Raw genomic sequence first — 24,806 nt, 5'->3', positions numbered from 1 at the left:
TTGACAATCTAACAATTTATTTACATTATAATATAAAAATTTTTGAAAAAGACAAAGCCAACAATTTGTTTTGACTTATATACAATATTTGATTGATAAACAATACATATCTCTGTACATAAGCCACTTGAGTACAATATTTCAAAAAGACACATGAAATTCTATGTTCAAGGAATGCTAAATCACAAAATATTGGTTCGAAATCCGTATGTTTAAGAGTATTTGCAATGAGAATTCAAATACATAAAAAAAAAACAAAGTTAAAACACATAAAAAAAACAATTATAACGTAGATCAATATTTATTATATAAATATGCCTCTACATATTCGAAAGAAAGAATTTCCAGTATATCAACTATTTATTTATTTGTGCTATTTTCTATTATATTTATGATTACCATAAGAAAACAAATGTAAATTATGAATAATAATAATATATAATAACTCTTTCTCATTTACTTCTATCAGCACAAAGTGATTCTTTCTCATAGGAAGTTTAAGAGGTGTCCAATGGGAAAGCATAGTTGTGTTTGAATTAGGGTATGACTTGACATTTAAAAGTGATATTAGGTATGGTGTGGATTTTAAAATCTCATTTTTTTTAAAAGAAGTTTTTTTGTGCAGACGTAAACGCTGTGAACAAAGAAGGCAACAATTGTCTGCACCTTGCTGTAAAGAAAGTGTTTCATTCTGAGGAGGAACACTTGACCATTTTAGTTAAGTACTGCATGAAGCTCAACATGCGAAATAGAGAAAGGCTCTCTGGTGTGGTGGTTGCTAGTTATCTAGTCCATGAGAGTGGAAATTTTTACTTTAAAAGCAAGAGAATTAACTCCACTTAAAAATGCAAAGTTGAAAGAAAAATTAAAGCTATTATTCACAGCACAGGCACCATGTAGGTTGTGTGAAGTAAAGAAATACAACATGAAATTCTATCCCTGTGGTCATGTTGTGATTTGTGGGGAATGCTTTTCCAAAATTCCTCTGAAATGATGTCTAGGGTGCCAACTACTTATAAGAATCCCACGTTGGCACCTACATCAGAAAGGAAACCATAGCAAGTTGAGACTCCAAAGATTGAAGAGAAGCAAGTTCAAACAGTGGCAGTTGAGACTCCAACGTGTATGGAGGAGGTCCTGACGACATCACAGACAGTTGAATCTGCAAAGGTTGAGGACAAGAAAGTACAGACTGATTCACAACCATTAGAGGTTCTATCCCAATAAGTTGGTTCTCAAAACCTGGAAGAGAAGCATCTCCTGAAGGTGGCACATCAGTTAGGAAGTAATTGGTAGCAAGCTGGTATTTTCTTAGGAATTAAAACTATTGACCTGGAAATTATCAAGCATAACTATCCCTTCGACATTGTAAGACAGAGCTACCAAATTCTATGCAAATGGTTTCTAAGTTGTAATCCAAAAAAACGGATACACAAATCACTAAAAGAAACTGAGTGTTTCACTGCATTTGAATGTTTATCATTAGACAAAGAAGTGGGGTCTGTGTAAATGTTGCTACTCTTTATTCTCAGGCGCAACTTCACTAAACAGAGACCCAGGATTAAATTCCTTCAGCCAGAAGGAATTCTTAAATGTAAAGAACCCAGAGCCACATGGCCCAATATGTTCTTCGTTAAGATGGTAAATTGTGAATTGAAGAGGATTCACCAATTAAATCCATCAGACCTCTACCATATTGAGACTCCTTTAATACTTTGGCTCCTTATTTGGGATTAACCTTTGAAGTATTCAAAAAAGATTTATCACGTTTTACAACATTACCCCTCAGCAGACTGAGAGTCGATAGTAAAACAAACGAAGAAGATGGCACCCTACCAAAACTGTGACTCCTAAGGACCTGCCTTCATTGACCCCCACCAACAACTGCATCACTTTCTTGGCTTCATTTTTTTACCAATGTTTCATCTTTCACTGCCCTAGATTTCTGCCTCAACTTCGCAAATTTTATCCAGCAATGTTTAAGGAAGATGATTCTGGCTGTTTCTGATTGACTCAGGTCTGGTTTTTCGCTGCTGGGAAATACTTTCCTTACAGCAGATCCCTTTTTCCAGTTGCTACGACAACCTTCACCTCATTTACTACACCATAGAGCAGGTAGGAAAAATTCCTGGCAAGGGTGGGGCACTGGTGAATTTAGACCAGTCTACAGCATTCGATACGGTTGACCATCGGTATCTGGTGGGGGTCAGACTGGGCTCAACTTTCCATGGCTGGATCAATGCTATGTATATCATTGATCGAATCAGTCATCCAGGTGAACGGTCTCTTCTCAAAGCCATTCGCAATCAAGCATTAAATTTGCCAGGGCTGCCCCCTGTTGCTGCTTCTGCATATATTAGCCCTTGAGCCACTGCTGCGGAGGTTGGGGACTGTGCAGGAAGACCGCATGATCTACGTTATGGTAAAGGAGCAACAGCATATGTGGATGAAGTCACCATCCTCGTGTCTGATGAAGGGCAGCGACCTCGTGAAGAAGACCCCATTAAAAAATATGAAGCAGTGGCAGGGGCAAAAGTCAACCAGCCTAAATCAGTCGGGCTTGCAACTTAGCACCTGCAGGGGCAGGTCAATGCCTCCCAGCAGCATCGTTTGACGAAAGGCCCCCTTAAACTGCTCAGGGTCTGCTTTGGAAACAGGTAAATCAAATTCTTCTGCATTGCAATTTCAGTTGATTCCAATACATTTGCCGTGACATCTCCACTGGTTTTACAAGACTCTTTTCGTGCCAGAGAAACAGAGTAACCCATGAATGTATGTCCTGGCCAAACAAAATGATTGCTAATACACACTGCTGGCATGTTCCAAAGCCCCGTCGGTGGGAATTGTGCCACCGACAGAGGAAGTTGTAGCCTCGAACAAATGGAGGAACAATATTTGGTTTTCTCCAGAAGGTGAGAGGAGGCGTTGGGAGAGCTTTTTTACAGGGCTTGTCAAGGGAGGAGACATAGCCTGAATGGACTCCTTCCCTGAGGATATATTGTGCTTCCGATCGTGGCACTGTTGGAGTGCCTAAGTGGCACTTTGGGTCGGAAGATTGTAAGAGGATGAGTGCCTCATACTGAAGGGGCATGTGACCCATGAGAAGAGTTGTAAGAGGCAGGTGCTTCATTTTAAGGACATGGTGTCGTCTGCAGTAAGAGGCTTAGTACTTCATTGTAAGGAGCTTGAGTCCAATAAGAAACTGTGCTAAGAGGTTTATTGCCTCAAATATGTAAATTATAAAAGAACAATGTTTTAGAGAAGCAGAGTTCGGCGGGAGACTTCTGCCTTCTCCCATTAATATCATCGTGTTCATCATTCATCTCATCAATGTCTTTGTCCAGCCCGCAGCTACTCCACCTATGTACGGCTTTCATAGCCAATATAATGAAATAAAGTAGCTCATTTTCATTATCATTCATTTTTATCATAAGTTTTTGTTTTTTTCTAATTGTTATATGTCCCCACTGGCCCCCTTGTGGGTAATAAAGAAATCACTCCTCATTCGTTAAGTCCTTGTTATATAGGACCTTATAAAATATTTTCAAGAACAGAAAAGACAATCATATTAGATTCTGAACCAGAAACAGAAAATGTGGATAGAGTCAAGAAGGCTTTCGTCAAATCCATCCGGAATTCAAGAACATGAAAATATAATTGTAAAAAGATACCAAAAATATGTGATCTCAATATTAAATTAAAACAATAGCATCGAGGCCATCATCCTGAAATGGACAGGCCACAAATGCAAGAATGAAAGAAACCAAGCTACTGCGTCAGATTTTATCTGGTGACCACTGTGTGGCCATCCATGCCACTGATACAAGGATCAGCTGAGGCAAAGCCTAAAACTGACCGACATCAATCCCAAAGCCTGGGACATTGAAGCTGAGGAAAGGCTGTGGTGGTACCAACTGCCCTACAGAAACAGATATTACATGAATTTCGTAGTGGACACCTGGGGATGTCGAGAATGAAAGCTTTGACAAGGAGTTATGCGTCTTGGCCGACACTGGACCAGGACATTGAAAATTTGGTAAAATCTTGTAGAGGTTGTGTGCCAGCAGCCAAGGCACCACAAATACCAATCATGGCCTGAGTCCATTGTCCAGAGTACATATAGACTACACTGGACCAGTGAATGGCACCTACTACATTGTTGATAGCCTTACCATGTGACCGGAAGTATGTAGGTGCGGTCAACCTACCGCGAAGGTAGCAAAGTTCCTGCATGAACTTTTTTGCTCAATACAATGTTCCAGACACCACAGTATCGGACAATGGAACATAATTTACAGGATGAGTTCAAGAAATTGTATAAAATGCATGCAATCAAGCACACGTTTACTCCACCCTACCACCCAGGGTCAAATGGGCAAGCAGAATGATTTGTAGATACTTTGAAGCAAGTGCTAGAGAGAAAAAAAAAATAGGCAATGACGAAATGCTAAATAAATTCTAAATATCAGTTCAGGCAAGTCACCTGCAGATCTAATGTTCGATTGAAAAATTAAATTGATCTTTGAGAAATTGTTGCCAAAGGAAGAAAACGTAGAGTAAACAAAAAATTTTTACAGAGACAAAGTCCATTTCAAAGTATACAAGAATGGTAAACAGAGGTGGCAGGACTAAAAGAATTGGTAACATGTAATTTACTTTCATTTTTGTAGGACTATTCCTTGTCACTTTTTTTATAACAGTAACCAAAAATATACTGCAGTCTCTACAAGCCAAAACATCACACAAAATGGTAATTTATATAAATAGAATTATAGAAAAAAAATCTGAAGTTCTAAAATAACTAAAACATAAAATAAAATTTGAAATTTTTAATTTCGACACCTCACAGGATAAAGGTAGTTTGTTTGTTTGTGTGTGTGTGTGTGTGTGTGTAAGGAAAAGATATTTACTAACAGATAATTATGTTATCAAAACAATTTATCATTTACATACCTCTTAAATCTATACAAAAATTCCAGCAATGCCCTTTTCATTCCTACTGGGATCGATACCAGTTAAGTCTAATTTGAGGATCCACAGAGGTTTATGGGGGTGGGACTTGCATAATTGTACAAGATATTTGCAGAACACAAATTCATAAAAATTTTTTAAATTATCAAACTTTACGTGATGTCATTCAACCGATAATTAATAACAGGCCGTGCGCATATGCGCAAGTTTTAAAAACATTTTGAAATTAGGGTGAATGATGGTGGTGGTCTTGGTACTAGTGGAGGGGAGGGGACACACCACATGCAAAGTCACCATCATCAATTAACCCCAATGAGCAGCACTGCAAATCAATCTCCAATGCTTCTTCATGCCTGTCTACTCGTTCACTCTCACTCCTTGTACATAACCACACGTGTGTGTGTGTATATATATATCTATATACACATATATATATATATATATATATATATATATATACACACACACACACATATATATGAGCTTTTTTCAGTTTCCATCTAGCAAATCCACTCTGAAAGTTTTGGTCAGCCCATGTGGTTGCGAAGCAAACTTCTTAACCACAGAGCCACTCATGCAGACAAGGACAAAATAGATACAGGACTCAAAAAATAACACAAATATCAAGAGACAAAATCGTCCTGAATCTCTAAAAATATTAGCAGCCATTGCAGGTCTCTGCAGTCAACTCGGAATTTCCTTTGAGAACAAGTGTGGACACACCGGCTATGGAGATGAGCACTCGTTTGAGTTTGGTCTGACCAACAGCACATTTCTCGGAGGCTCTCAACAAGCTATGAATCTGCAAAGGAAATTCAGTGAAGTGGCTTAAAATATTACAAACCAACAAAAGAAAAAAAGAAAAGAAAAAGAAACTCTACACCATTTTGATTCCAACATATCTGATCAAACTGATCTTTGTTCTACAATACTAACTTCCTATTTCACAGTGATTTAAAGTTTAACAGAGGGGGCGGGGGTACAACCACACCAATAGTCACAATCAGTTATAAAGATTCATAAAATGTGAGACTTTTTTTTTTTTATATATATATATATCAGGTTTTTAAATAGAAACTTACCTTCTAACATTTCTGCTGTGTGGAAATGAAACAACAACAACAAAAAATAATAAAGCTTTGGATGTTTTTTTTTTTTTTTTTTAAATAAGTGAGTAAAATACCATATCAAAGCATTTTCAATGTTAGTAAAGAAAGAGAAGTCAATAAAACTTGACATTCAGAAAGAAAACGAATTGCAAATTGCAATAACATACTACCATACCTGAACGAGCTGGGAAATTTCATTGGAGACCTCCACTTGAGTTGCTTCTGGCCGAAACACTTTGTTTCATTTTCTTCTGGACATCTCAGCAACTGATGTTGACAAACTGTGTATTAGAAATATTGATCTTACTTAAGTTTCTGTGTAAAGGTAGTATGGGTGGTCTTTCAAAGGTTTTCTATAAGAAACATGGTGACTACAAATGGTAAAGGAAGGAGTAATAGAAACAGGACACATGGATTACTGTTAACCACTAATTCAGTCTCTGCAAATAGCCGGACTGGAAGCCAGTGGTTGTTGTTGAAACTAACAGCAAGTAAAGTAATCTCTTGAGGCTCTAGAGTTCTAGTCGTTGGAGACATCTACATAGCCAGAAACAGCTACCAAATCACGCACATATCATAGACACCTGTCTTCCACAGCGAGAAATAGCAGCCAAATCCTGCGCAGATCATAGACACCTGTCTTCCACAGCGAGAAATAGCAGCCAAATCCCGCACAGATCATAGACACCTGTCTTCCACAGCGAGAAATAGCAGCCAAATCCCGCGCAGATCAAGAACATCTCTTGAGGCGCCAATAAGCGAAAGTCACCAGAATTAAAAACACTGAACCATTTCATTGTTTAGTACTTAGGCAATGCGTATGCGTACCTCTTCTGAAATAGTTAGTGAAGTCAAATTATCTCTCTTCTTTTATCAGCTGTTGTCGTGTCGTTTTCAGGTAGAAAGGGACAACAGGGTAACCACATAATTAAGAGATGAAAATGAGAGGGGTTAAGTGTTATCCCGGAAAAAGGGGTGAGAAAAAGTGAAGTTTAATGGGTCTGACTGAGTTAAAGGCACCTGTGAACTTGATAGGAAGAACGGGGATTCCTTCAATAAAATACAAATAATATATAAGTATATGCATAATAACAACAAATGGAGCAAAAAAAAAAAAGAAAGGGTAGCTGGAATTATCACTTGTTTCTCATAAGGGAGAACATAATAAAACATTAAGTAGCAAGACAAAAACGAAATTGTGGGGTAACTTACGAGCTAAGATGTTACATGGTCAGTCCTTACATATAAGTTTCGAAGCAAGTGAGGGCCATTTCACAAAAAAATCACTCACCGAAGTTCGTTGTAAATAAACAAGTCCGCCATATCTATCAATGACATTCTACTTCGACAGTCTCACAAGACAACAATGAAACAAGGAACTCAGACGAACATATCCAACAGTCCATATAACACTGTTATATATTAGTATCCTTATGTTAGCGTTAATCAGTGTAAAACCGAAGTATAGGGTGTTAGCTGAGAAATAATAATAATAATAATAATAACAAAACACATGCTCATAAGAAGAAGGTCAGATCTATGGCTAAGCAGTTGGTGATGCGAGGTAGCCTTAGCTGTAAATACTGGGAAGGAAAAAATTAATCAACTATAGAAGGGGAATAGGCAAGTATATGCATATATATATGCATATATACATGTACATACCCTCATCTACCTGTATATATATATATATGCATATCTGGGTACAGGACGTTGCAAACAAAACAATATAACTGGACGACTTCGGGTATTTCTGTGTCAAGTGAGATTAAACGAACTGGGAGGAGGGGTAAGAATAAATTAAAGGGTTGGGTGTCTCGTCCTGTTTTGTTTTTGTGTATTTATGGATTGTGTAAAATCCGCAAAACATTCTTCGAGTTTAAATTAGACAATATAATAATTACTGCCTTAACGCATTTTATGAAATTCATAAAAGCATTGTCTCTGTTGTATCAACTAAACTCGAACAGATGCACTGAAAATAGATGCATTTGATGCATAAAACTTCGATTGTTTTCTGCATTTTACATATACACCTGAAGCAGGTGAGAATAGATCTGTAAGGCTTTTTTTTTCTTCTAGTTTAAAATGAGACATTGTTGGCATGATTTCGTTATATCTATAACGCATAGATACATAAAAACAGACACAGACCGAAGTCGTCGTTGAAAAATGATGAAAGAAATAAGACAAATGAAAAGATGATAGGAAGCTGAGGCAAGGGCGAGGTTTTGGTAGATTAAATGGACTCTGAAGAAGAGACTCTTGGAAATCTTCATTTAAAATGCCAGAATGTATTCTTGTTTTGTTTTTGTTTTTCAGTATAAGTAATATACGGATTATAAACACTCCTCTGATTCTCACAAAAGCGTGTGTGTTGTGGTATGAAGGGAAAATTAAGAAACAGGAGGGTTGACGTGAAAAAAACAAGGAGAAATGAGCTTTTCTTCTTACCTGTCGACAATGTGGAGGGGAAGGTTTTCCTCTCTTCGTGGCAAACACGTTCGGTTTCCATGACATCCAGTTGCCCTCTGACCTCTTCCGCTCACCATTACGCATGATCTGATCCTCACTTCCGTAACAGACACCTGACAGAACCGAAACATTCTCTCACTTACGCCTTAATTACAACTTCTGCTCAAATATTTCGTGTTTACATTTGCTGTCTCTGATAATTTTTTAGCTACGAGCGATTAGATTGTTAACATTTCCCCTGTTAATGAATAAACCATTGGAATAAGAGATCCCTTACTTGAGCAATATGTAAGGGTTAAAGACATGAATACGATCTTGAAGTAAATGATTGCCATACATATACATCACCCTCGTCACCACCGCCGCCATCATACATCACCTCGCCGCCATCATACATCAACCTTGCAACCACAGCCAACATCATACATCACCCTCGCCACCACCGCCGCCATCATATATCACCCTCGCCACCACAGCCGCCATCATACATCATCCTCGCCACCACCGCCGCCATCATACACCACCCTCGCCACCACCGTACCTTCATACGTCACGGTGGTGGCGAGGGTGGCGTATGATGGCGGCGTTGGTGGCTAGGGTTGCGTATGATGGTGGCGGTGGTGGCGAGGGTGGCGTATGATGGCGGCGGTGGTGATGAGGGTGATGTATGATGGCGGCGGTGGTGGCGAGGGTGATATATGATGACGGCGGTGGTGGCGAGGGTTGCGTATGATGGTGGCGGTGGTGGCGAGGGTGGTGTATGATGGAGGGGATGGTGACGAGGGTGATCTATGATGGAGGCGGTGGGGGCGAGGGTGATATATGATGGCGGCGGTGGTGGCGAGGGCGATGTATGATGGCGGCGGTGGTGACGAGGGTGATGTATAATGGCGGCGGTGGTGGCGAGGGGGGTGTATGATGGTGGCGGTGGTGACGTGGGTGATGTATGAGGGTGGCGCCATACATAACCCTCGCCACCACCGCCGCCATCAGACATCACACTTGCCACCACCGCCGCCATCATACGCCACCCGGCGGCGGTGGTGGCGAGGGTGATATATGATGTCGGTGGTGGTGGCGAGGGTTGCGTATGATGGCGGCGGTGGTGGCAAGGTTGGCGTATGATGGCGGCGGTGGTGGCGAGGACGATGTATGATGGTGGCGAGGGTGATATATGATGGCGGTGGTGGTGGCGAGTGTTGCGTATGATGGCGGCGGTGGTGGGGAGGGTGATGTGTGATGGCGGCGGTGGTCGCGAGAGTGATATATGATGGCGGCGGTGGGGGCGAGGGTTGCGTATGATGGCGGCGGTGGTGGCGAGGCCGATGTAAGATGGCGGCGTTGGTGATGTATGGTGGCGGCGGTGGTGACGAGGGTGATGTGTGATGGCGGCGGTGGTGGCGAGCGTTATATATGATGGCGGCGGTGGTGGCGACGGTGGGATATGATGGCGGCGGTGGCGAGGGCGATGTAGGATGGCGGTGGTGGTAACGAGGGTGATGTATGATGGCGGCGGTGGTGGCGAGGGTGATATATATGATGGCGGCGGTGGTGGCGAGGGTTGCGTATGATGGCGGCGGTGGTGGCGTGGGCGATGTATAATGAGGGCGGTGGAGACGAGGGTGATATATGATGGCGGTGGTGGGGGCGAGGGTTGCATATGATGGCGTCAGTGGTGGTGAGGGTGTTGTATGATGGCGGAGGTGGTGGCAACGGTGAAGTATGAAGGCGGCGGAGGTGGCGAGGGTTTTGTATGATGGCGGCAGTGGAGACGTGGGTGATCGCCGACGCAACAGCGTGCCTAGTGGCGCAAAAACGTGCCCAATGCCGCGACTACGTATTCCAAGCCGTAAATTCCAGCCGTTGCTCGTTTATACGAAACTGCGGCAGTATGTGTGCCGCTGCAGCTATAAGTACGTACCTGCGGCTGTAACAACAAGCCTGAACACCTAGATACGAAAGAGTGGCGGCAAAATGAAGCTCCACAACGTAAATCTGTACCCGCCAACACAACAGCGTGCCTAGTGGCGCAAAAACGTGCTCGAAGTCGCGACTACGTATTCCAACCCGTAAATACCAGACGATGCCCGTTTATACGAAATTGCGGCAGTATGTGTGCCACTGCGGCTGAAACAACAAATCTGAACACGTAAATACTTAGCAGTGGCAACAAAATTAAGCTCCACAACGTAAATCTCTACCCGGCGACGCAATAGCGTGCCTAGTGTCGTAAAAACGTGCCCAAAGCCGTGACTACGCATTCCAAGCCGTAGATACCAGCCGATGCCCGTTTATACGAAACTGCGGTATTAGTTGTGTCACTGCGGCTATAAGTACGTACTTGCGGCTGTAACAACAAACCTGAACACGTAAATACGAAACAGTGGCAACAAAATTAAGCTCAACAACGTAAATCTGTACCTGCCGACGCAACAGCGTGCCTAGTGGCGCAAAAACGTGCCCAATGCCGCGACTACGTATTCCAAGCCGTAAACTCCAGCCGTTGCTCGTTTATACGAAACTGCGGCAGTATGTGTGCCGCTGCAGCTATAAGTACGTGCCTGCGGCTGTAACAACAAGCCTGAACACCTAGATACGAAAGAGTGGCGGCAAAATGAAGCTCCACAACGTAAATCTGTACCCGCCAACACAACAGCGTGCCTAGTGGCGCAAAAACGTGCTCGAAGCCGCGACTACGTATTCCAACCCGTAAATACCAGACGATGCCCGTTTATACGAAATTGCGGCAGTATGTGTGTCACTGCGGCTGAAACAACAAATCTGAACACGTAAATACGAAGCAGTGGCAACAAAATTAAGCTCCACAACGTAAATCTGTACCCGGCGACGCAATAGCGTGCCTAGTGTCGTAAAAACGTGCCCAAAGCCGTGACTACGCATTCCAAGCCGTAGATACCAGCCGATGCCCGTTTATACGAAACTGCGGTATTAGTTGTGTCACTGCGGCTATAAGTACGTACTTGCGGCTGTAACAACAAACCTGAACACGTAAATACGAAACAGTGGCAACAAAATGAAGCTCAACAACGTAAATCTGTACCTGCCGACGCAACAGCGTGCCTAGTGACGCAAAAACGTGCCCAAAGCCGCGACTACGTATTCCAAGCCGTAAATACCAGTCGATGCCCGTTTATACGCATCTGTGGAAGTATGTGTGTCGCTGTAGCTATGAGTACGTATCTGCGGCTGAAACAACAAACCTGAACACGTAAGTACGAATCAATGGCGACAAAAATAGGCTCCACAATGTGAATCTGTACCGGGCGAGGCAACAGCGTGCCTAGTGACGCAAAAACGTGCCCAAAGCCGCGACTACGTATTCCAAGCCGTAAATATCAGTCGATTCCCGTTTATACGAAACTGCGGGAGTATGTGCGTCGCTGCTGCTATAAGTACGTACTTGCGGTTGTAACAACGAACGTGAACACGTAAATAGGAAAAAGTGGCGACAAAAATAAGCTTCACAACGTAAATCTGTACCCGTTCGGCATCCCTCTGCACCATTCGAGAGGAATTCGAACATACGTGCGTCCGTTCGTCCTCATTCTGCACCGTTGGAGCGGAATTCGAACGTACGTGTGTCCTTTAGGTTTCCCTCTGCACCGTACGAGCGGAATTCGAACTACGTGCATCCGGTCGGCCTCCCTCTGCACTGTTCGAGCGGAATTTGAACTACGTGCGTCTGTTCGGCTTTCTTCTGCACCGTTCTAACGCAATTCAAAAGTACGTGCGTACGTTCGGCATCCCTCTGCACCGTTCGAGCGGAATTCGAACGTAGGTGCATTCGTTCGTCGTCATTCTGCACCGTTCGAGCGTAATCCGAACGTACGTGCGTCCGTTCGGCCTCCCTCTGCGCCGTTCGAGCGGAATTCGAAAGTAGTGCGTCCGTTCGGCCTCCTTTTGCACCATTCGAGCAGAATTCGAACGTAGTGCGTCCGTTCGAGCGCAATTTGAACGTACGTGCGTATGTTCGGCATCTCTCTGCACCGTTCGAGCGGAATTCGAACGTACGTGCGTCCGTTTGTCCTCCCTCTGCACCATCCGAGCGGAATTCCATCGTACGTACGAATGAAAGAACGAACAAATGTATTACGTAAGTACGAACGAACGTACATATATACGTACGTTCGCTAGAAATAACGAAAGAGCGTACGTACGTACGAACAAACGTACGTACGAAGGAACTACCGAACGTACGTAGGAACAAAGAACGCACGTAGGCAGGAAATAACGAACGAACGTACGTAAGAACGGACTAATGAACGAACAAACAAAAGAAAGAACGAACGTAAGTATGTACGTACGAAAGCATCTACATACCTCCGTACGTACGAGCGAATGAACGTACGTACGAAAAGGTACGAGCGAAGGTACATACGACCGAACGAACGTACATACCAACGCAAGAACGAACTAATGAACGTACTTTCGTACGTACAAAAGAACGAAGGTACATACGAATAAGCGAACGAACGTATGTACGTAAGTATTTACGTACGAACGAACGTAGATAAGTGCGTATGAACGAACTAAATAAAGAATGAACCAACGAAAGAACTAAGGTACGTACGACCGACCGAACCAACGAACAAACTTACGTACGTAAATACGTATGAACGATCGTACGTACGTGCGAAAGTACATAAGAACGGACCAATGAACGTACGATCGAACAAACAGAAGAAAGAACGAACGTAAGTATGTACGAACGAAAGCATCTACATACCTCCGTACGTACGAACGAACTAAATATCGTATGTACGATCGAACGTACGTACAAACGAACGTGCGTATAAATGAGCGAACGAACGTAAGTACGTACATACGAGCGATGGAACTAGCAAACGAACGTACGTAGGCACGAAAGAACGAGCGAGCATACGTCCGAACGAACGTACGTAAGAATGACTAACGAACGATCGAACAAACAAAAGAAAGAATGAATGAACGTATGTTCCAATGAAACGTAGGTACGAAGAAACCAACGTACATAAGTACGTGCGTTCATTCATTATGCATTCGTACGTACGTACATTCGCACGTGCGGAGGTATGTAGATGCTTTCGTTCGTTTATTCGTTCCTTCATTGGTCCGTTCGTTCTTTCGTACGCCCGTTCACTCATTCTTTCGTACCTACGTTCGTACGTAAGTTCATTCGCACGTAAGTCCGTGAGTTCTTTCGCTGGTTCATTCTTTAGTCAGTTCGTTCGTACGTACGCTTCTCTATTCGTTCGTTCATACGCACTTATCTACGTACGTTCGCCAGTTCTTTCGTTCGTATGTATATACGTACGTAAGATCGTTCGTTCATTCATACGTACATTCGTAAGTACCTACGTTCTTTCGTTGGATCGTTCGTACGAACGTACATTCCTACGTTCGTTAATACGTACTTAAGTTCGATCGTACATACGTAATTACGTACATACGATATTTAGTTCGTTCGTACGTTCATTCGTACATATGTACGTTCGCTCGTTCCTTCATTTCGTTCGTTCGTACATAGGTTCATTCGCACATACGGAGGTATGTAGATGCTTTCGTTCGTCCGTTCGAATGTACGTACTTACGTTCTTTCATTCGCTTGTACCTACGTTCCTTTATTCGTTCTTTCTTTTGTTTGTTCGATCGTTCGTTCATACGTATTTACGTAAGTTCGTTCGTCAGTTCATCCTTTAGTTAGTTCGTACGTATGTACGTTCGTTTGTTCATTCGTACGTACGTACATTCGTTCGCTCATACGCACTTATCGACGTACGTTCGTACACGTACTTTCGTTCCTTCGATCGTAGATACATACGTTCGCACGTATGTATGTTCTTTCGTAAGTACGTACATTCGTACGTACTTACGTTCATTGTGCATTCGTACGTACGTACCTACGTTCCAACATTCGCTCGTTCATTTGATACTTCGTTCGTACGAACGTACGTTCCTACATACGTAATTACGTACATGCGATATTTAGTTCGTTCGTCCGTTAGTGCATACTATCGTTCGTACATACGTTCATTCGCTCGTACGTACGGAGGTATGTAGATGCTTTCATTCGTCCAACCGTACGTAGTTCCTTCATTCCTTTGTTCGATCGTTCGTACGCACGTCCGTTCACTCATTTCGTACCTACGTACGTATGATCGTTCGTCCGTCCGCGAGTTTTTTTAGTTCATTCGTACGTACGTACATTCGTTCATACGCACTTATCTACGTACGTACGTTCGGTAGTTCCTTCGTTCGTATGTATGTACGTAAAATCGTTCGTAAGTACCTACGTTCTTTCGTTCGCACGTACATACGATATTTAGTTCCTTCGTTTGTACTATCGTTCGTACATACGTTCATTCGCCCGTTAGTACTTATGTAGATGCTTTCGTTCGTTCCTTTGTACATAACGTACTTTCGTTCATACCTACGTATGTACGTACGTTTGTTCTTTCATTCGTACGTTCCTACGTTTGTTCATTCGTTAGTTCGTTCCTTCATTTGTACGTACGTACTATCGTTCGTTCGTACGGACGTATGTAGATTCTTTCGTTTGTCCGTACGTTCAGTCGTTCGTATGTACTCATGTACGTTCGTTCCTTCATCCGTTTTCTTTTGCTTGTTCGATCGTGCATCCGTTTGTTCGTGCCTACGTACGTACGCACGAACGTATATTTGTTCGTTCGTTCATTGATTCCTTCGTCCGTACGTTTGTTCGTTTTTCCGTACGTACGAAAATACGCTCGGTTGTACGTACGTTCCTACATTCGTTCTTTCCTTCTTTTGTTCGTTCCTGGGTTCTTCCATTCGTACGTACGTAAGTTCGTTCCTTCATTTTGTTCCCTCGTTCGTTTGTTTGTAAGTTCGTACGTGCTATCATTCGTTCGTACGTACGGAGGTATGTAGATGCTTTCGTTCGTACCTACGTACAGCTTTACGTTCGTTAGTTCCTTCATAGGAAGACGAGAATATTGAAGTTCATGGAGCCGCAAAGCGTGCAGCACCATCAGCCTAGCGCAGGTTAGGTAAAGACTGCGCGGTCGGCAGCATCAGCCGAGAAAGAGAGACGACAAGCAAGAACGAGTGCGGGTTTCGTCCGCCGCTGCTGCTTCTTCTTCAGCTGCACTGTTACAGGGCCGACGAGTGCGAGGGGGGCCGGCCGCGGCTTACGAAACCGGCTCGATCAAGCCGGAAGGCGAGGAATTGCAACAGAAACGATTGGGTCACTGCTGCAGAGATCCCTTTCGAGGAACGCTCTTTTCTTTTTTTTTTTTGCAACGCCAGGCACGTGCTAACAATTCCAGATACCTTCATACTGCCCCAGCAGCGTTCTTTGCAGCCCTCGACACATGCTTGCAGCGCAGGGAACGCTCTTACGGTCCTAGGCTCCTTCTTCCGAAAGCGCATCAATCTATACATTTTTATACTCCCCTTTATACCCTTTCATTACTTACCGGTCTATTACTATTCTCTTAATAACGGTCAACTGTACAGTAGTGCGTTCTTACGGCCCCAGGAACGTTCTTCATTACGTCCGCAGTCATATTATTATGCCGCCGGAAACGCTCTTGCTGCGCTCGATAAGTGTTTGTGATCGCGGGTTCGTTCTTGCGTACGCGCACTACTCCGTACACTATACACTTTTTTTGGTTTTCTGTTTTTTAACGGGTTCCTATGTTTTTCATGACAGACATTCCGAAAAGGCAAGTAACGAAGTTTTCAAAATTTTGAATTCAATAATCATATAGTTATGTGATAGATATGAATAAACAAACGGGGATAAATACATAGACTGACAAATAAATGGCTGGAAAAGTTTTACGATTATTTCAGGCAAACAATTAAACCGCAAATTATTTTCGCTTTAATGTTTGTCTATTTAATTTCCATTTGTCTATGTTCGTCATTTAAATTTTAAATTGGAGGAGGGATTAAATTAAAAGACTTTTTTTTTCTTGCATATTCGTAATCTCTGACATCTAAAACGTAGGAATCAAAAATAACAAACAATGTGACTCATTATTCAACAAGAGGTGCGATTAGCCCCAATTATTGAATAATGTGGTGAATAATTTATTTATTCATGTAACTACGATCTGGGAAAGTCTTAGCAAAAATTTTGTTCGTATTTTTAAAAGATAGAACGACAAAACATTGAATGCAGGACCAGTTAAGGTAAAAACAGCTTTTGCAACATTTGCATAATATCCAGGTCTATTTCTTTCTATCCATAGAGACGAAACATATACAGAGTCGAAACATATAGAGACATACGAAACATATAGAGACAGTTGAAACATAGAGACAGACGAACATATATTTACAGACAAACGAACATATAGAGACAGACTAACATACATATAGACAAACAAACAAAGACAAAGATATATACAGACAAACAAACATATAGACAGACGAACATATATATATACAAACAGACAGAGACAGACGAACAAATATACAGACAAACATATATATACAGTTAAACAAACATATACAGACAGACGAACATGGAGACAAACGAACTGAGCACAATTGTGCTAAACTGAAACTAAGAAACAGAATACTGTGTAAGCCAAGGGACAACTGTATTTTATGAAAACATTGCAGAAGGAATTAAACTGAAACAGATATCAACATGACACAAACAACCCATGCTGGTACGGAGAAAATAATTAGATATTTCTGTCGAGAGAAAATTCAATAACCCTTTCAAAAACCTCTTTCAAGCTTTTCATGCACAACAAGATTTTATTGACATTCATTCAAATTCACTCATTCCAACATGAACCAATTTTTTTCATCAAAAACCTAGGGATATTTTCACTTTCTTTAATTCAATCTCGATCCTTTAAGTGTCTCTAATGCATTTATACCTTAATTTCAATTTCTTGCCTAGATTTTTCCTAAGGGCCAACTCACCAAACAGAAAAATTAATAAATTAACAAAAAATACTGTATTCACCGGTGAAGCATCGCACTGGGCTACTTGCTTGGTAAAATACACATGTATATTCCACATGTATAAACAAAAGTCCGGCTGAGACAAAGAAAGGTGTAGGAGTCATTGCGAGCTCAAGCAAGTTGTAGGAAGATCGTGTGGAGACAGTTGAGTCAATCTCCGCTTTGTAAAATTTGCATATCCAACATCTACAAGGATATAAAATAAACAAAAATTCGCATGTAAACCCATAAGTATAAACAGTCATTTTTTAACCATGAAAGTAAAAATGAAAAAAATCATTGAAGTATCAAAAGCAAAATATTATCTTTGATATCAATTCCACTTATATATACTTCTCTTTCACTTGAATGCATGTCCAGTCAGATCTTCATTTTCTCTCTCCAACTCAGGTAACCATGTACCTACTCTACTGAAAGCCACCTATGTTTATCCCCCTATTCATGCTGTAACCCAGTGCTACTCAACCATTTCTCACTTCTGAACCCCTTTAATTCCTTTTTTACTCAGGAGGGCTCTCACAGCCAATCAATGTTTTAAAAATTCATTATATTTTTATCATTAAATTTATTAGTAATTGCAAAAAAGAATTGTTGAAATGTGTTGTATGTCACAGAAGTATAACCAAATATATTAACATAATTTTTCGCAACAAACCCTCTCATAGACCCCCAAAGGTCATATGGACCTCATTTGAAAACCACAGCTCCTGTCAAACAGTCTAATCCTTTCCAGCATGGAAGGCAGATATTAAATGGTGATGTTGATAATACAGACCAGATTCTGTGATATATGTTGGTCTTTGAGGAAGCTACAGATAGACAAATAGCTTGTGAAATCTGCACAGGCTATGTACAAGGATACTGTCAATAACAAGACGTTTCACCATGAGTACAATGACAAATTTAGTGTAAAGGTAAGTATTTACCAGGGCCCGGTTCTCAATCTCATCTCGTTCATCATCATCCTGCAGGCCATAACAGAGGACTTCAAAACTGCCTGCCCCAAGAACTACTATATGCTGATGGTCCCACTACAGGAATGAAATCTCTAACACAGTGCAAAAGAAATTCCAGGTGTAGAAGCAAAACATGGAATCGAAGAGCCTTCAAGTTCACTTAGCAATGACCAAGGTTTTAGTAACTGGACAAAAGAAGCCATAGAAAAATATCTCCAGGACATAGAATATGTGACCAGAGGCAAACGTTTTGCCACAGTAGAAGTATATTTCAAAAGTGAAGAGAAAGCATCACGAAAAGTCAAGGAAAAAAAAAAAAAAAGGCTGATTTTTCCCCAATTCAAACGAAAAGTCTCAAAGTTTTTCATTTACCTTCATATATAGACTTTAAAAAGTGAGTTTGAATGAAATTCTATTTTTGCAGGGGATTAAATATTCCAGATGTATGTGTATATGAAAGAGAGAGAAAGAAAAAAAGAAAGAAAGAAAGAAAGAGAGAGAGAGATAAATGAAAGTTGTCATTCAGTTTATATATTTATTATGTATATATGTATGGAGGAGGCGCAATGGCCCAGTGGTTAGGGCAGCGGACTCGCGGTTGAGTGAAACTGAAAGAAGCCCGTCGTATATATGTGTATATGTGTGTGTGTGTGTGTGTGTGTGTGTGTGTGTGTGTGTGTGTGCGTGTATGTTTGTGTGTCTATGTATGTCCCCCTAGCATTGCTTGACAACCGATGCTGGTGTGCTTATGTCCCCGTCACTTAGCGGTTCGACAAAAGAGACCGATAGAATAAGCGGGCGTTGTGAGTGTTTATTTAGCTAAAACAACTAAAGCTCCACGAAGCTCAGGCAGGGGATGGTGGCGAATCCTGCTGTACTCTTTCACCACAACTTTCACTCTTACTTCCTGTTTCTGATTTCCAAATAAGACATTTGACTGATGTTTCTAGCATGTCCAGATTTCACTGCATTGTTTAGCAGTCCACACTCATAGAAATCGTCCTAGAAACAGCAGTTAAAACCCCCAAGAAATCCTTCTACTGTCTCTCTCTCTGCTATAAACATCACTGAATTTATACTAAAAACAATTCACTCCTAGAAATCGTCCTAGAAACAGCAGTTAAAACCCCCAAGAAATCCTTCTACTCTCTCTCTGCTATAAACATCATTGAATTTATACTAAAAAAAACTCACTGCTAGAAATCGTCCTAGGAACAGCAGTTAAAACCCCCCAAGAAATCCTTCTACTCTCTCTCTGCTATAAATATCATTGAATTTATACTAAAAAAACTCACTCCTAGAAATCGTCCTAGAAACAGCAGTTAAAACCCCCAAGAAATCCTTCTACTCTCTCTCTCTCTCTCTCTCTGCTATAAACATCATTGAATTTATACTAAAAAAAACTCACTCCTAGAAATCGTCCTAGAAACAGTAGTTAAAACCCCCAAGAAATCCTTCTACTCTCTCTCTCTCTCTCTTTGTTATAAACATCATTGAATTTATACTAAAAGCAACTCACTCCTAGAAATCGTCCTAGAAACAGCAGTTAAAACCCCCAAGAAATCCTTCTACTCTCTCTCTCTCTTTACTATAAACATCATTGAATTTATACTAAAAAAAACTCACTCCTAGAAATCGTCCTAGAAACAGCAGTTAAAACCCCCAAGAAATCCTTCTACTCTCTCTCTCTCTTTGCTATAAATATCATTGAATTTATACTAAAAAAACTCACTCCTAGAAATCGTCCTAGAAACAGCAGTTAAAACCCCCAAGAAATCCTTCTACTCTCTCTCTCTCTCTCTCTCTCTCTCTGCTATAAACATCATTGAATTTATACTAAAAAAAACTCACTCCTAGAAATCGTCCTAGAAACAGTAGTTAAAACCCCCAAGAAATCCTTCTACTCTCTCTCTCTCTCTTTGTTATAAACATCATTGAATTTATACTAAAAAAAACTCACTCCTAGAAATCGTCCTAGAAACAGCAGTTAAAACCCCCAAGAAATCCTTCTACTCTCTCTCTCTCTGCTATAAACATCATTGAATTTATACTAAAAAAAACTCACTCCCAGAAATCGTCCTAGGAACAGCCGTTAAAACCCCCAAGAAATCCTTCTACTCACTCTCTGCTATAAACATCATTGGATTTATACGAAAAAAACTCACTCCTAGAAATCGTCCCAGAAACAGCAGTTAAAACCCCCAAGAAATCCTTCTACTCTCTCTCTCTTTGCTATAAACATCACTGACTTTATACTAAAAAAAAAACCTCACTCCTAGAAACAGCAGTTAAAACCCCCAAGAAATCCTTCTACTCTCTCTCTGCTATAAACATCATTGAATTTATACTAAAAAAAACTCACTCCTAGAAATAGCAGTCCACACTCATAGAAATCGTCCTAGAAACAGCAGTTAAAACCCCCAAGAAATCCTTCTACTCTCGGACATTGGGATTAGACACTGAGGGAAAATGGCTGTAACTTTTTTATTTTTTAATTTTGGCGATTTTCGCTTTCGATAATTTGTTCCACATATCAGTCATGCGATTCCCCCTAAAAAAAATCTTTGACCCCCACCCCTCCTCTAACACTCCGTGGAGTCTATTTTTTTGTTTGTCGATTTTCATTTTTGACATTGTGTTCTCCATGTCCAGGTCGTACGAATAGCCCCCTCGCAACTTAGGCTATAGTAGAAGACACTTGCCCAAGGTGCCACACAGTGGGACAGAACCAAGAACCACATGGCTGCGAAGCAAGCTTCTTACCACACAGCCATGCCTGCACAAAATAATTAGAGTACAGGCTGTATGTATAAACTAATCTGAGTACAGATTATTTAATTAATTTTATAAAATAATCTGAGTACATATATGATATAATCAGAGAATAGGCTACACGCATAAGACAGAGTACAGACTACACATACAAAATAAAGTACAGGTTACACATATGAGATAATCAGCATACATACTATATGCACATGACTGGAGAATGTACTACATTTACAAGATAATTAGAGTACTAACTCCATGTACACCGTAACTATGGTGCCGTCATCAGCTGTTGTGCTCTATAACATGATTGACGTTTCTGCAACAGAGAGTACGATATATACACCCTGAGTATGTATGTGTGTGTATTTTCGTGTAGACATGTGTGTATGTTTGTATGGAAGTGTACCTGGATCTGTGTGAATGTGTGTATGTGTGTGTATCAGTGTGTATACATGTCTTTTGATATATGTGTGTATAGCTGTTTTTTTTTTGTGTGCGTATGTGTGTATTTGTATGTCTATGCATATGTATGTATAACAAAATGTTTATGAATGTGTGTATGTTATAGTGCATGTCTGAGATTGTGGGTGTTGGCAGATGGATATATGTATGTGCCTTTGTGTGAATGTGTGAGTGTAAAAGAGTGCATATGCAGGTGTATGTTTTTTTTTTAGGGGGAATCGCGTGACCGTGATATGGAGAACCCATTATCGAAAGCGAAAATCGCCAAAATTAAAAACTAAAAAAGTTAGCCATTTTCCCTCAGTGTCTAATCCCAATGTGCACCCAAACATTTAATTCTACCTAATCCCTCTTTTTGTAAGCAGTTATAAGGATCTAGTTCAAAACGGGGACATCAGTATTTTCTTAACGAAACACTTGGAAACTTGGGACACTTGTAGAATGTGTCATATAAAACATCTTTTTCTCTTAGTCTTCTTAATAAAAAAAACGTACATCGCAAGTTATTCCATGTTAAAGTTGTCGTATTTCTGTAATTTCAACCAATGACTGACGTCCATTCAGCCGAATACATTAAGTGCTGGGCGGTGATAAAATTATTATTTCCTTGTCAAAAAATGTTGTACACATACAGTTCAGGCAGATGTTAACGAAATTATAAATGGAGATTAAATACGCTTTACACCGCTTAAACTGCCAAAGGAGTTCCCTCAAAACACACCCGACTGTATTGATGCGAGAATTCTGTGTTAATACGTTAAGAATTGCTTTGACAGAAAACGAACCTGGAAGAAATTGGAAGAAAATAGGGAAGAAGTAATTGCTTTTCTGTGCTTATATAAATTTGAGACGTACCTGTTGAAGATTAAAATGCGAGACCTGTTATTTTCTACGCATGAATAACCAGAGAGAAAGTGAAAAACTGTGTTTTTGGAGGGATTTTTATATTCAGCAGGATTTTGTCGTCTGCCAAAATGAATGACCGACGGAAGAAGACAAAATGGCGACGTTTATCGGTGAATTTCTTTTGAAGTTGTGTTGGGAGGAGACAATGGATGTTTGTGTGTATATGTGTGCTCGTGTGTCCGTGTGTATGTGTGCTTCTCTAGTGTGGTTAATAAGTTACATATACTTTACCATAATGTTCGTGATTAAGCTATTTTAGGTACTACTAAAGCAGCGCGGACCCGAACGCGCAGTCGCGCGTCCGCGCTAGCTAGTCTTGAGTGGTCGATCCTAACCTTAACCCTATCCCTAATCCTAACCCACGTGTGCAAATAAATACGTGTTTAGGGTTAGGGTTAGGATCGACCACTCACGACTAGCTAGCGCGACTGCGCGTTCGGGTCCGCGCTGCTTTAGTAGTACCGCTATTTTATTCCTTTTTCTACGGTGTTCTGCCCTGCCTGATTATTTTATTTCTTTATTATTTTATAATAGCTTTTATTTATTTATTTATAAAATAAATCTAATTCTTGTACCTCTATAAATTCATTCTTAACTTTTACATAACAATACTGGTATATTCAATACTTAAAATAAACTGCTTTGATTATAATTAAATTAATATATAGTTAGCATGTTCTTTTACCTCAGTACTCCTTTATTAAATACCAGTATATACCAATTGATCAATATTCACTGATACCATCTGATTAGTTAGTATTTAAGTTTTGTAACATGTATAAATCTTAAACTATTTCTGGATAATTTTCTTTTCCTCTCTCTTTTGTGGTAAAAGTTTAAGTGTTTATAAAACATTTCATCCTTTTGTTATAATTATTCTTCTTAATAATCCTCTGAATAACCCTTAACTTTAACTTTATACAATATAGCAGTATTGCTTATAATAGTAAACAATAGTACTACATGATAAGATTTCCCCTGTTTTCATTTCAGCCCCCTTAATTGTACCAGTAAAAGGGAATAAATAAAACAAACAGACAACAGGTTGAGTTAAAACGTTTATATTTAAGTAGCAACGGTCGGATGAAGAGTTCAAACGGCAAAATAGCCAAGAGTCCATATTGCAGGGGTGTGGATAGGGTGGGTAAAGGAACTGGTAGGTTGGATGGATGGAAAGGGTGGGAGGGGGGACCGAAAGGGCCTGTTTGAATGATGGAGCCCACATGTGAACGAGAGGGAATCACATTATAAGATGGTTGTATGTGGGGGAGAGGAAGGGGGTACGCTTGTAGTAGGTTTTAAATTGTGTTGTTGAGGAGAAAGTGGGAGAGAGTTAAATAAAGAGAAAGACAAATTGGTGTAGTTTAGCCCTAGGTCAGTCCCGAATGAGCAGAACCATGGTCAGAGGAATTCTAGCCATGGCCATCCAGCTTTTTGGTCATATATCAAGGATGGCATTGGCCTAAGTGTTCTTCCTGTTGTTGAGACGGTGTGATATGAAGGAGATTTGACCACTGTTTCTAACAAGTGTAACTACCATGTAGAGGTGTCCCTCATTGGCTCATACATACAGAGATAAGACAGTAGAGTGTGATTTGAGGGAGATTTGGCTGCTATTTCTACCAGGTCTAGCTACCATGTAGAGGCCTCCCTCATTGGCTCATACATATATACATAGATAAGAGAGTAGGGTGTGATTTGAGAGATTTGGCTGCTATTTCTAGCAGGTCCAGCTACCATGTAGAGGTGTCCCTCATTGGCTCATACATACATATATACATAGATAAGAGAGTAGGGTGTGATTTGAGAGAGATTTGGCTGCTATTTCTAGCAGGTCCAGCTACCATGTAGAGGTGTCCCTCATTGGCTCATACATACATATATACATATATAAGAGAGTAAGGTGTGATTTGAGGGAGATTTGGTTGCTATTTCTACCAGGTCCAGCTACCATGTAGAGGCCTCCCTCATTGGCTCATACATATATACATAGATAAGAGAGTAGGGTGTGATTTGAGGGAGATTTGGCTGCTATTTCTAGCAGGTCCAGCTACTACATATATACAGATATATATATTTACTAGCAGTATAACTCGACCATGTCCAGGTGTGACTTATTACGCCATCTACGATAAGTCTTGCTAGGTGAAAATCAACTAAAAAAGAAAGCCTTACAACGAAAAAACCC

The 24,806-nt window shown here is 40.7% G+C and overlaps 1 long non-coding RNA gene across 1 annotated transcript; it reads right to left on the bottom strand.

The window, feature by feature from the left end:
* LOC149131163 (uncharacterized) lies at window positions 1-8,930 on the bottom strand. The gene is made up of 3 exons (XR_016238317.1): window positions 8,535-8,930; window positions 6,256-6,361; window positions 1-5,773 (listed from the first exon to the last, which is right to left on the bottom strand). It is a non-coding gene; the product is annotated as an uncharacterized LOC149131163 (long non-coding RNA).
* Between the last annotated feature and the right edge of the window lie 15,876 nt (window positions 8,931-24,806).

The sequence above is a fragment of the Octopus bimaculoides genome, chromosome 25 (genome assembly GCF_046866305.1).
Source record: "Octopus bimaculoides isolate indiv1 chromosome 25, ASM4686630v1, whole genome shotgun sequence".
Taxonomy (NCBI): Eukaryota; Metazoa; Mollusca; class Cephalopoda; order Octopoda; family Octopodidae; genus Octopus; species Octopus bimaculoides.
The sequence above is the reverse complement of the archived record's forward strand: the minus strand, read 5'-3'. Positions and strand labels throughout refer to the sequence as shown.